The 12,224-nt window shown below is 38.8% G+C and overlaps 1 protein-coding gene across 15 annotated transcripts in view; it reads left to right on the top strand.

Moving 5' to 3' along the window:
* Window positions 1-12,224, top strand: part of NEK11 (NIMA related kinase 11) — a 272,598-nt gene that overhangs the window by 7,872 nt on the left and 252,502 nt on the right. The window lies entirely within an intron of this gene.

The raw sequence follows: 12,224 nt of genomic DNA, 5'->3' as shown, positions 1-12,224 counted from the left end.
CATGATTAGTTGCACATGATTAATCATGGCCACAGTTGTAATGAATTTAGAATTTTCATCTTAGCATTGAATGCTGATTATAATACTGTTTTAAATTTCATCAACTTAAAATACAGTGACATTATTATTTAGAGTTGATTTTGTGCTGTCGTCTTTTGTAAAAGTTTGTCGACTCATAAGTATTTAATTTATATATTAAACCTTTGCTTTGTACTGAACACCAGCGAGGAGACTGAAGCAATAGGAGATAAGGCTTGGCTCTCAGGAGCCTCCAGTCTGGAAGAGGGATAGAATTAACCCGTAGAAAACAACTAGTAAATGGTACAGGGTTTAAACACTTGTGTGGCAGGTTGCTCTCAGAGATGTTGGAATGGCCAGTGCCCAGATCCCTTCCTAGCTACCTACAGTCTTTATTTTGCTAGTTTCTGTGCATTTAGAGAGCTTTCATTTTTTCCCCTCTTGGTCCTGTGGTGTAAATATCCAAATATTTCTTTCTTTATCTGTGCACCTACACATTGGCCTTTGCCTAAATATGGCCAACATGGTTAACATGCAAATGCATTCTCTCTCCACAGAGCATTTCTTCCCAGTATCATATATCTACAGTATGAGATAAGGACTGGAGTTAAATAGGAAAGGTTAACAAGTCCTTAGAGAAATGGCCTCAAGCCCAGGTCCTTGCCTCCCAGGAGAGCTTTTGGGCCTGTAGTAGAGCAGATTTTTAAAAGTTCTAACAGGCAGATTTCCCGCCCAGCCACAGAAACAAGATTGAGGAGAGTGGGCTAAGAATTGCTGCTAGAATTAGTCGCACTGACAGCAGAGGGGAGAGGTCTTAGACCTTAAAAGTAAGGGAGGTGAAAAGTCATAAAAGGGTGACAACAATCATAAAAATAAAACCCACAGCAATCTGGGTCCATTAGTGGAAGATAGCTCTCCTAAGTGCAGTCTCTTCTGAGAGCATCTCAGATTTATACCCCGGTTCCAGCATGTGGTGTTGAGATACAATCATCAGTAGGGATGGAGCTGAGGAGGTCAGGGCCTTGCAGGACAGAACCGTAGTTAGCCACCACACTAGGATACAGTCCTCAGCTTTTCATCTTAATATACCTAGTCATGGTCAGTCTTGATAGGGCTTCCTGTTAACTAGATTCAGGCAAGACAGATCTGCAAATTGTGATGCCACTTCTTAATTCAGGGCCTAGAATGAATAGTATCTCTTTTCATGTGCCCTCAACCATTTTCTACTGCAAGTTCTGGAGAAGCTGAATATCTAATCAGAAGTGAAAATAAAACAAAATGAAGTGGGTGGAATAGACAGCTATTTGTTTAAGCCAAATAAAGGGTCTCTTCCTCATAACACAGAACATCATTCCAAAGTGACCATTTTTCTCAGAACCGTCAGACCCAGGGTATATCTCCTAAATAGCTCTGGATATGCGTACATTCAGTTATCTTTAGGGTACCTCCTTTTCCTGTATTGATACTAATATACATACATTTAATAAAAAGTGCAGGTGTGCATAAAGCTGGAAAATGTATAATCCTGCCATCCAACTGCTGGTCTTTTCCGTACGTGTTGACAAATATTTATTCACTCTTCTAAGGAAACATATGGCATTGGTCACAGTGGTTGCCTCAGAGATGGAGGGTGAGAATGAGGAGACTTACTTTTCACTGAACCCTTTTTGTACATTTGTAATTTTGTACCATGTGCAAGATTAAAAAAAAAAACACCCACATAATAAATAAAAGTAAAAAAAAATAACTCCACATGTTTATTCAACAGATGTTGGTCACTATTTGCTGGTCACCTGCTCTTCAAGGAGCTTGAGTTTAGTGGTTCTCAACCTTGGCCAAAGAATGGAATCACAGTATTTTAAAAAAATACATGTTTGAGCCATACCCCAGTACATTGTTTTAATTGGACCACACCCCAGGCATCTGGATTTTCGAGAGCTTCCAGGTGATTTGAATGTGCAGCTAGGCTTTAGAATATTGGTCTAGTGAGAGGGAAAAATGCTAATTGTATAATCATAAAAGTAATTACAAGCTGCCATAACCATTGTGAAAGGAAAGTCTTGGTTGCTCTGAGGTATGATAGACCCGTCTAAGCTGGCAGGGTGGCACTGGGGGAGGCAAGGCTTCAGGCAAGGCTGAAACATGTTGTTTCAGCTGAGACCTGAAGGATGATTAGGAACCAGCTAGTGGTTTTCTCACTTTATTGGGCATCAGAAGATTGCCTGGAGGGCTGTTAAAACACAGATTGCTGGGTTCTCCTCCCAAAATTGTGACTTGGCAAGTCTGGGTGGGGTCTGAGAAGGCGCATCTCTACCAGCTGTTGCTGCTGACCTGGAGACTGCACTTCCAGGACCACCGAGCTAGGCAAAAGGGCGAGAGAACGCTTCTGCTCAGTGTCTGTATAAGTTTGCATCTTTTTTTTTTTTTTGAAGCACTAAGATATAAGTATTTTCCCATGTTATTTTTTTTTTTTAGTTTTGAAAAACGTTTTATCCGAGAATTACTTAATTTCAAATATCTTCCAAAATACAACTTCCTAGGTTGCTACAAAAGAAAGCAAATTCAATAAGTAATTTATATCATTAAATATGTTTCACTCGTGTATACATATAGAATGCCATGCAATTAATATTTAGCCCTGGAATGCCTACCATGTGTTTTTCCTTACTAACGAAAGGCTCAATCCAGCACTTGCTATGGACTATGTACAACAGGCCGAGTTCAGTGTTCATAAGAATTTGACATCAGCTGCCTCGATTTATAGCTGTGGTAGTTTGTCCACAGGGGTGTCAAATTTGAAGTCTGTAGGAAACAGATCTGGAGCTCGAGGATAGATAAGTCTGTTGGACTGTCTGATTGTAACATCAGCAACACCAGCGACATCCCCAATTTCTTTTTGGGTCCTCTTCTCAGTGGAGGCCTGTGAGGCCATGTAAATGATTGCCACTGCCACAGATACCAGGAACCTTCCTTCCAGGAACCAAGTCCAGTTCCACAGCTTTATGGGCTATGTGTGTAGGTGCCATCTGTACTTGTTTAAGAAGACAAAGGTTGGAACAAAACCTGGACATGAAGTCCCCAGTTGTAATCAAATCCACACTGGTTTCTGAAGCTTTCAAACTAAGTTTAAAACATTGACCAATTGCTTTCTTAGAAATTTGTGACATGGCACATATTTTTTTTAAATGTCCTAGGAACCCCGTATTTTCCCATGTTACTAAGTCCTCTTACAGACATCACTTTATTTGTTTGTAAATGTTTACTTATTTACTTAGAGAGCGTGTGCACATGTACAAGTGGGAGGAGAGGGAGAGAGAGAATCCCAAGCAGACTCCTCACTGTCAGCACAGAGCTCGCCTCTAGGCTTGATCTCATGGTTTGAAATCAAGAGTCAAATGCTTAACTGACTGAGCCACTCAGGCACCCCTTAATAGCATCATTTAAAATGCTTGCGGGGCACCTGGGTGGCTCATTTGGTTGAGCCTCAGACTTTGGCTCAGGTCATGATCTCACAGTTTGTGAGTTTGAGCCCCACATGGGCCCGTTGCCCTCAGCACAAAGCCCGCTGGCATCCTCTGTCACCTTCTCTCTGCCCCCCCACCCCGCTTTTGCTCGCCCTCTCAAAAATAAACATTAAGAAAAAATAAATGCTTGCATAATTGTCCGCTGTATGGCTTTACTATCAATTGGCTCCCTGTAGTTGGTTCTAGTAACCTCTCTGAAGTAGGAGTTAAAAACTATTGTGCCCTTTAGCATCCTCAGAGATTTGATATCATGATCACTGCAGCATATCCCCTTTCTGTCACTGGTATCACCCTGGAAAACTAATGAAGAACCAAGCTTCAATCACTGAGAAATGATGGGCATTCTGTTCCATTCTGAAGCATATTTGGGCCACTTATGAATTATGGCCACATATGCTGACACACTCAGTTGTAATTAGAAAAAAAAAGGACTTCATCCATTTTCAAGCTTATTTCTGACACAGTGAGAAATGGAGAAATCAGTTTTCATATTGTAAGGAATGCATTGAAAGCTGCCTTTTCTGTGTATAAGTTTTCACTGTTTATAAAAAGGACATTATTTCCTCTTAGCAAATTAATAAATTGATTATAGTAGCCTGACAGTGTCAAAAAATAATTAAGAATGAGTAGTAGTTCTTACCAGTATGCATAGAGTTTTATAATACTTGAAACAAGCTTTCGGTGATTCAGGATGTGACAGTACTTTCTGCTATTTAATAGCTGGTAGCGTTTTGCAAATCTAGTATGCATATATTGCACCACGAGCACCTATTTGTGGATTTGTCTGACTTATTTAATCATTTTAGCATATCTGTACTTTCAGTTTTGACTCATTCTAAACAAAACATTAAATTTAATGAGTCCAACTTTGAGCCCATTTTATGTACTCTTATTAAAGCTATTATTCCTGTATTGTACCAGGACTTTCTCCCCAGTGGGTATCTGTGATGGGAGGATTGGGTTATTGACTGGGCTGACTTAGTTTAATAGGATTCAGTGGTTTATGCAATGGAGTCATGAAAACAATTTGGAGGAAACGAATGATTTCTTTCCAATTTGCCCTGCTAGAAAACAGTTTTCATCAGGTTTTCACATAGTGATCATGTTTCCCTTAATCTTCAATCCTTTAAGAGACATTGTAATATGAAAGGATATTAAAGTTTCTTTTAAAGCAGTTCACATTCTGGAGGATTTTGTGCATCAGCTCATCTTAGGTAAATGCGGGAAGGGAAAATTTGAACTTGGACTTCACTTTGGGCTTTGCCAGTTCTCTGTCTGTAATAAAGTCAAGCCTCTGAGCTTCTGGCCATCTTACAACACTGAAGGTTCGGGAGGTAGGAAGGAAAAAGAGAATAAAATGCAAGGGTGCACAGTTACTTTCTTGCCTCAATCATGGTAATGAAGTCGACGATGTTTTGGGGTAAGTGATTTACATTATCCTGAGGCTCCTTTCCTGCATGTATTAGCATAAAAGAAGCCATGAGCTTATAATCTGGTTTTTAATATTTACAGATGATAGATGACTAATAAATAAAATATTTTAGGATGAGTAGGATGCAGGGAAACTTGCAGTTTCATTTTGGCCGGGGCAAGGGGCCAAAAAGCCTGCTTTGAAGACTGAATCACTGAGAAACATTTAGAAAGAAGACAACAGTGCACAAAAAGTCTTTTTTTTTTTAATGCTTTTTTTTCTGGCATTGCTATTGTTTGAAAGAAAATAAAAGTGAATTATTGAAAATACCACAAGTAGACTGTTGACAGGAAAAGAATGTAGGCAAATTACTATGGTATATATATTAGATTTTTAGACTTTTACATTCTTTACTTATCCCATTCTGTTCTAATGATGTTTTGCTGGATTTGTGAATAGGGAAGCTAATGGTTTTGTCAACACTGAATAATACCCTAGGAAATAAGGAATATTATTCATTTAAATATATGAGATGGTGGGGAATATATAAGTTATTTTGGTGAATTATAATTTAAAAATGTAATTAGATATGCTGGTCCCTTTACATTGTCCTTCTTGATGGCTCCCAATTTTTAAAATGTAAGATTTGTGTAAGCCTACTACTATTTAAATGTTGTTTTGTTTCATTTATTCAATAAGTGAAACAAAATATTTAAAAAAATTTTTTTAAGTTTATTTATTTATTTTGAGAAAGAGCGAGAGAGAGCAGGGGAGTGGGTAGAGAGAGTGAGAGAATCCCAAGCAGGCTCCATGCTATCAGTGCAAAGCCTGACACAGGGCTTGATCTCATGAACCACGCTATTAGCACAGAACCTGATGTGGAGCTCAAACTCATGAACCGTGACATCATGGCCTGAGCTGAAATCAAGAGTCGGACACTTACCTAACTGAGCCACCCAGGCGCTCCGGTAAAACAAAATATTTTAAGGATGAGTGCATAATATATAAGAACAAAACTTTATAGGCATTGACTAATTCAAGTTTTCACTCCCTCCCCAATCAAAAATGGACTTTTTTCAGAGAGATGAGCTAATTTTTTATGGATTCCAGAGGAACCTCAATAGCCAAATCCAGGGTTTTTCATGGCTGGTGTCAGAATATTTTTCAATATAATTTCTAACTTTAATTTCTTGACCCAAAGCAAACATGACATGCGTAAGTAGCCTTCAAGCAGCCATCTTGTGAAGGCTCCAGTAGTTTTTGGTGGGTCAAGCAGCCCAGCACTCTGCCTGACACACAGTAGGCAGTCCCCCTGTACCATCACTCACTCCAACAGGATCACCTGAGGGAGGCATCTTCTTTTTTCAGTTTTGCCCTTTCTGAACTGATCTGGTTCCTTTTTTGACACATGCATTGACTCAGGAGTAGGTATGGGCAATTTGGCTAGCACTCATCCTTATAACTACTTTGAACTGAAAATTTGAGTTGTGATATCATTCACCTTTAAGGAACTTGGAATAAGATACATCTATAAAGTAAACATCAAAGAAATGAGAAAGTGGAAAACTCTCAGACTGAGATTCGTTTCTGGCTCACTTTATTATTGCCAACTTTCCTGGGAAAAAAGTTTAGTTGCCATGACATCCATGTCTAAATAGTAATTTAGAGTGATGTAGATGACTTATAAGTCAACAAGGGAGAAAAACGACCCTTAGGTTAGCTTCTTAGTCAGTTATTTCTTAGTTTTTAGAACTAGTAATTTGTAAATTTATCTTTATGTGAGAAATAGACATAGTTGACAATGCAAAGTTCTAAAAGTAGCTTGTGTGTTACACTAATTGTATATTGTATAAAAAATTGCATGTAGTATTAAGAATAAGCAGTTAATATTATGTGACTTTCATTGCTTTAAAATACCATGACACTGAATTTCTGTTCCATAGTTTAATAAGAACTCAACCACTTTTTGTTCCACAGGTGCTTTCATAATACCCTAATACCTGATACTCATAAGTATGAATGAATAATTATGAAACCTTTGACATGCTATAGAACATACTTGGTACAGCAGTGCTGTTATTTCGTAATTATGTGAAAAATCCACCTGAAGTTTTGAAAAAGCAAAACCTTGGGCATGAGGAAGCTTTGGGGTATGATGGCATGTTCATTATCGTGATTGTGGAGATGGTTTCATGAGCAAATGTAAAAATTTATCAAATTATATACTTTAAATATGGGTAGTATACTGCGTATCAATTATACCTTAATAAATGTGTTTAGAAAATGTAAATCCTGGACCATGATACATGAAAACTTCTAAGATCATTAACTGGTTGATTTTTTAGTTGCCAGTGATAGTCATTGTGAAATTTGGTAGTTTAAGCTGAATGTTGCTTTTTATTTATTTGTTTGTTTACTTATTATTTTTTAAATATTTTTATTTATTGTTGAGGAGAGAGAGACAGAGTATTATCAGGGGAGGGGGGAGATAGAGAGGGAGACAGAGAATCTGAAGCAGGCTCCAGGCTCTGTGCTGTCAGCACAGAGCCCAGCACAGGATCTCACTAGCTGTGAGATCATGACCTTAGCCGAAGTCAGATGCTTAACTGACAGAGCCACGCAGGCGCCCCTAAATGTTTTTTTTAATGTTTATTGATTTTTGAGAGAGAGAGAGAGATAGAGAGAGAGAGAGAGAGAGAGAGAGAGAGAGAGAGACTGCAAACGGAGAGAGGCAGAGAGAGAGGGAGACACAGAATCTAAAGCAGGCTCCATGCTCTGAGCTGTCAGCACAGAGCCTGACGTAGGGCTCAAACTCAGGAGCTGTGAGATCATGACCTGAGCTAAAGTCAGACACTTAACCAACTGAGCCACCCAGGCACCCCTGAATGTTGCTTTTTAATCTTCAGGTTCAGAGCAATCAATATTCTTTTTTTTTTTTAGTTAAGAGAACAATTATAGTCTTTGCTTCTCATGACCTTTATTGAGCAAATGAGGAAGTTTAAGGTTTATGTTGATACTCTTATCATGTATGCTAGGTTTCCCAATTTCTAAGAGTCAAAAATTTGGAATATTAAGCTTTGATTAGAATGTGTTTGGGTGTCAGTTTCCTCAGCTTCTCCAATATTTGGTGGGCACTCAGTATTTTAATGACAGCTTGATTGACATTTCCATTCCCTATTAGTTTGAATTTGGAGAAACCCTTAAAAACCTAATCAGGTAGTTACATGTGCCTTCCCTCAGGGGGGATTTGAGGAAGATTTTTGGCCCAAAAGTCCTCCATTGCCTCACTCCCTTCTCTCCCATCTCATTGGTCTTGCACAGATGCACATATGGTGGATTTGGGAGAAAGATAACCAGTCTGCTTTTTACAAAATTGGATTTGCCATTTGTTGATCATCTGTTTTTAATTCATGTTCTTTCAAGCATATTTCAACACAATGATTATTGAGTAGTTTTATTAGTTTTAGGACTGTTTTACAAATGAAAATCATAGTTTTGGAACTTGTGATTTATAGATTTATATCGATGACTGATGTGATTTGCAGGCAGTTTAACAATACTTAGGAAGTAAAGCATTTGGATATTTGATATCTGACACCTAACTGAAGTTGCCTTTTAACTAAACCTTACTATCTCTAAAGAAGTTGAGTTTTGAGCTCCTAAGGTGTGAGTTATATTCAAAGGGTTTTGAAAACCAAGAAAAACAGATAATTTCCTCTAGGTAAAGCTTATTTTGGCATTATTTTGCAAGCTTTGCATAAAGGCTACCTTACATAAAAACTCTGTGTATGTGCATAGACCAATGGAATAGAATAGAAACCCCAGAACTAGACCCACAAAGGTATGGCCAACTAATCTTTAACAAAGCAGGAAAGAACATCCAATGGAAAAAAGACAATCTCTTTAACAAATGGTGCTGGGAGAACTGGACAGCAACATGCAGAAGATTGAAACTAGACCACTTTCTCACACCATTTACAAAAATAAACTCAAAATGGATAAAGGACCTGAATGTGAGACAGGAAACCATCAAAACCTTAGAGGAGAAAGCAGGAAAAGACCTCTCTGACCTCAGCCGTAGCAATTTCTTACTTGACACATCCCCAAAGGCAAGGGAATTAAAAGCAAAAATGAACTACTGGGACCTTATGAAGATAAAAAGCTTCTGCACGGCAAAGGAAACAACCAACAAAACTCAAAGGCAACCAACGGAATGGGAAAAGATATTTGCAAATGACATATCAGACAAAGGGCTAGTATCCAAAATCTATAAAGAGCTCACCAAACTCCACACCCGAAAAACAAATAACCCAGTGAAGAAATGGGCAGAAAACATGAATAGACACTTCTCTAAAGAAGACATCCAGATGGCCAACAGGCACATGAAAAGATGCTCAACGTCGCTCCTCATCAGGGAAATACAAATCAAAACCACACTCAGATATCACCTCACGCCAGTCAGAGTGGCCAAAATGAACAAATCAGGAGACTGTAGATGCTGGCGAGGATGTGGAGAAACGGGAACCCTCTTGCACTGTTGGTGGGAATGCAAATTGGTGCAGCCACTCTGGAAAACAGTGTGGAGGTTCCTCAAAGAATTAAAAATAGACCTACCCTATGACCCAGCAATAGCACTGCTAGGAATTTACCCAAGGGATACAGGAGTACTGATGCATAGGGGCACTTGTACCCCAATGTTTATAGCAGCACTCTCAACAATAGCCAAAGTATGGAAAGAGCCTAAATGTCCACCAACTGATGAATGGATAAAGAAATTGTGGTTTATATACACAATGGAGTACTACATGGCAATGAGAAAGAATGAAACATGGCCCTTTGTAGCAACATGGATGGAACTGGAGAGTGTGATGCTAAGTGAAATAAGCCATACAGAGAAAGACAGATACTACAGGTGTTCATTCTTATGTCGATCCTGAGAAACTTAACAGAAACCCATGGGGGAGGGGAAGGAAAGAAAAAAAAAAAGGAAGTTAGAGTGGGAGAGAGCCAAAGCATAAGAGACTCTTAAAAACTGAGAACAAACTGAGGGTTGATGGGGGGTGGGAGGGCGGGGAGGGTGGGTGATGGGTATTGAGGAGGGCACCTGTTGGGATGAGCACTGGGTGTTGTATGGAAACCAATTTGACAATAAACTTAATATACTGAAAAAAAACCTCTGCGTATGTGTGTACGTCTGCATGTACATAATATACCTGAAAACTATATATATGTATATGTGCACACACACGTGCATGCATATGTATGTGTGCGTGCGTGCATGTATGTAGACATACATTCTTGATTTCACAGTTTTTTGGTTCAGCACTAGTTTCAGCAGCCAAGGTTGTACTCAGCTGATAACAAATATCCTGCTTTGATGGATGAAGAAGTCACGCTCAATACTTCATAACCATACTTGGAAAGACACTAGAGTACTCTATGGGGATTTCTACTTTATGAAAATTCAGATGGTATTAGTGTGGCTCCTCATTGGAAAGCCCACGCTGAGAGGCACCAACTACCCATGCCTCTGCAGCGTTGGGTAATTGTGGGGTGTCCCCTCAGCAGCTGCCACTGACTTGTATTGTGCCATTAGCTAGACTCACTCCAGGATTCCTTGGAAACTGCCTGCTTGCCTGAATAATTTATTACCCAATGATCAATTATTCATAACTCATTATTACAACTGAAATAAAACCTAAAGGTGGGATCATTCTGCCACTTATGAATATCCAACAGATCATCAGGAGATTGCTGTAGAGTTTTAAGTCCATGAGGTCGCCACTGGCTGTTTGTTTCTCTGAAGGGATTCCAGAGCGAACAGCTTCTAAAATGGAATCAGAATCAATGAAAGTGGTAACAAATGACTCCCTGCTGGTTGTGCTGTATTGGTTCATCTATTCACACTGTTTGTCTTTTTACTCTGGCCTTATTTATACCTAGAAATTAAATTTCAGTTTAAGAGAATTTAGAAGACATCTGTGGCACTGTTGGTTGGTTAAACCACTCTTAGGAAGTAAATAAGGATACAAAACTTGTCCTCAGAATATCTTTCATGGTATAAAATGCAGGCACTATAGTACATTTTATTGACATTAGTCATACTGCATTTGCTTGTTCCATTAGGGTAATATCTGTGTTGTATTTTATTTATTTATTGGATTACATCTTTGTAAAAAATTTTTTTAATGTTTACTTATTTTTGAAGGAGAGAGCATGAGTGGGGGGAGGGGCAGAGAGAGAGGGAGACACAGAATCCGAAGCGGGTTCCAGGCTCCTAGCTGTCAGCGTAGAGCCCGATGCAGGGCTCTAACCCACAAGCTGTGAGATCATGGCCTGAGCCGAAGTCGGATGCTCAACTGACTGAACCACCCAGGCTTCCTGGACTATATCTTCAATATAAAGAAATGACACATGCTTTTCACATATATAAAAAGCATTTTATAAAATTGCTGTGAAGGTATAACCAAAAGAATCCTAATTATTATTATTTTTTTAGGAAGTATAATGGAAAATTTTTTGGCTTAAGCTAGACTGATTACTACTATTTTTTACATAATCACCAAGTTTTTATTTTATTTCATTTCCATTTTTTAATTTAATTTTTTATTTTTTTAAATTTACATCCAAATTAGTTAGCATGTAGTGTAACAATGATTTCAAGAGTAGATTCCTTAGTGCCCCTTACCCATTTAGCCCATCCCCCCCAACCCCTACAGTAACCCTTAGTTTGTTCTCCATATTTATGAGTCTCTTATGTTTTGTACCCCTCCCTGTTTTTATATTATTTTTGTGTCCCCTCTCTTATGTTCATCTGTTTTGTCTCTTAAAGTCCTCATATGAGTGAAGTTATATGATATTTGTCTTTCTCTGACTAATTTCACTTAGCATAATACCCTCCAGTTCCATGCACGTAGTTGCAAATGGCAAGATTTCATTCTTTTTGATTGCTGAGTAATACTCTATTGTATATATATACCACATCTTCTTTATCCATTCATCCATCGATGGACATTTGGGCTCTTGCCATACTTTGGCTATTGTGGATAGTGCTGCTATAAACATGGGGGTGCATGTGTCCCTTTGAAACAGCACACCTGTATCCCGTGGATAAATGCCTAGTAGTGCAATTGCTGGGTCATAGGGTAGTTCTATTTTTAGTTTTTTGAGGACTGAAAATACTGTTTTCCAGAGTGGCTGCACCAATTTGGATTCCCGCCAGCAGGGCAAAAGAGATCCTCTTTCTCCGCATCCTCGCCAACATCTCTTGT

This window comes from Acinonyx jubatus, chromosome C2, assembly GCF_027475565.1.
Source record: "Acinonyx jubatus isolate Ajub_Pintada_27869175 chromosome C2, VMU_Ajub_asm_v1.0, whole genome shotgun sequence".
NCBI lineage: Eukaryota > Metazoa > Chordata > Mammalia > Carnivora > Felidae > Acinonyx > Acinonyx jubatus.
Note: the sequence above shows the minus strand (reverse complement) of the source record. Positions and strands in the feature narration are given on the sequence as shown.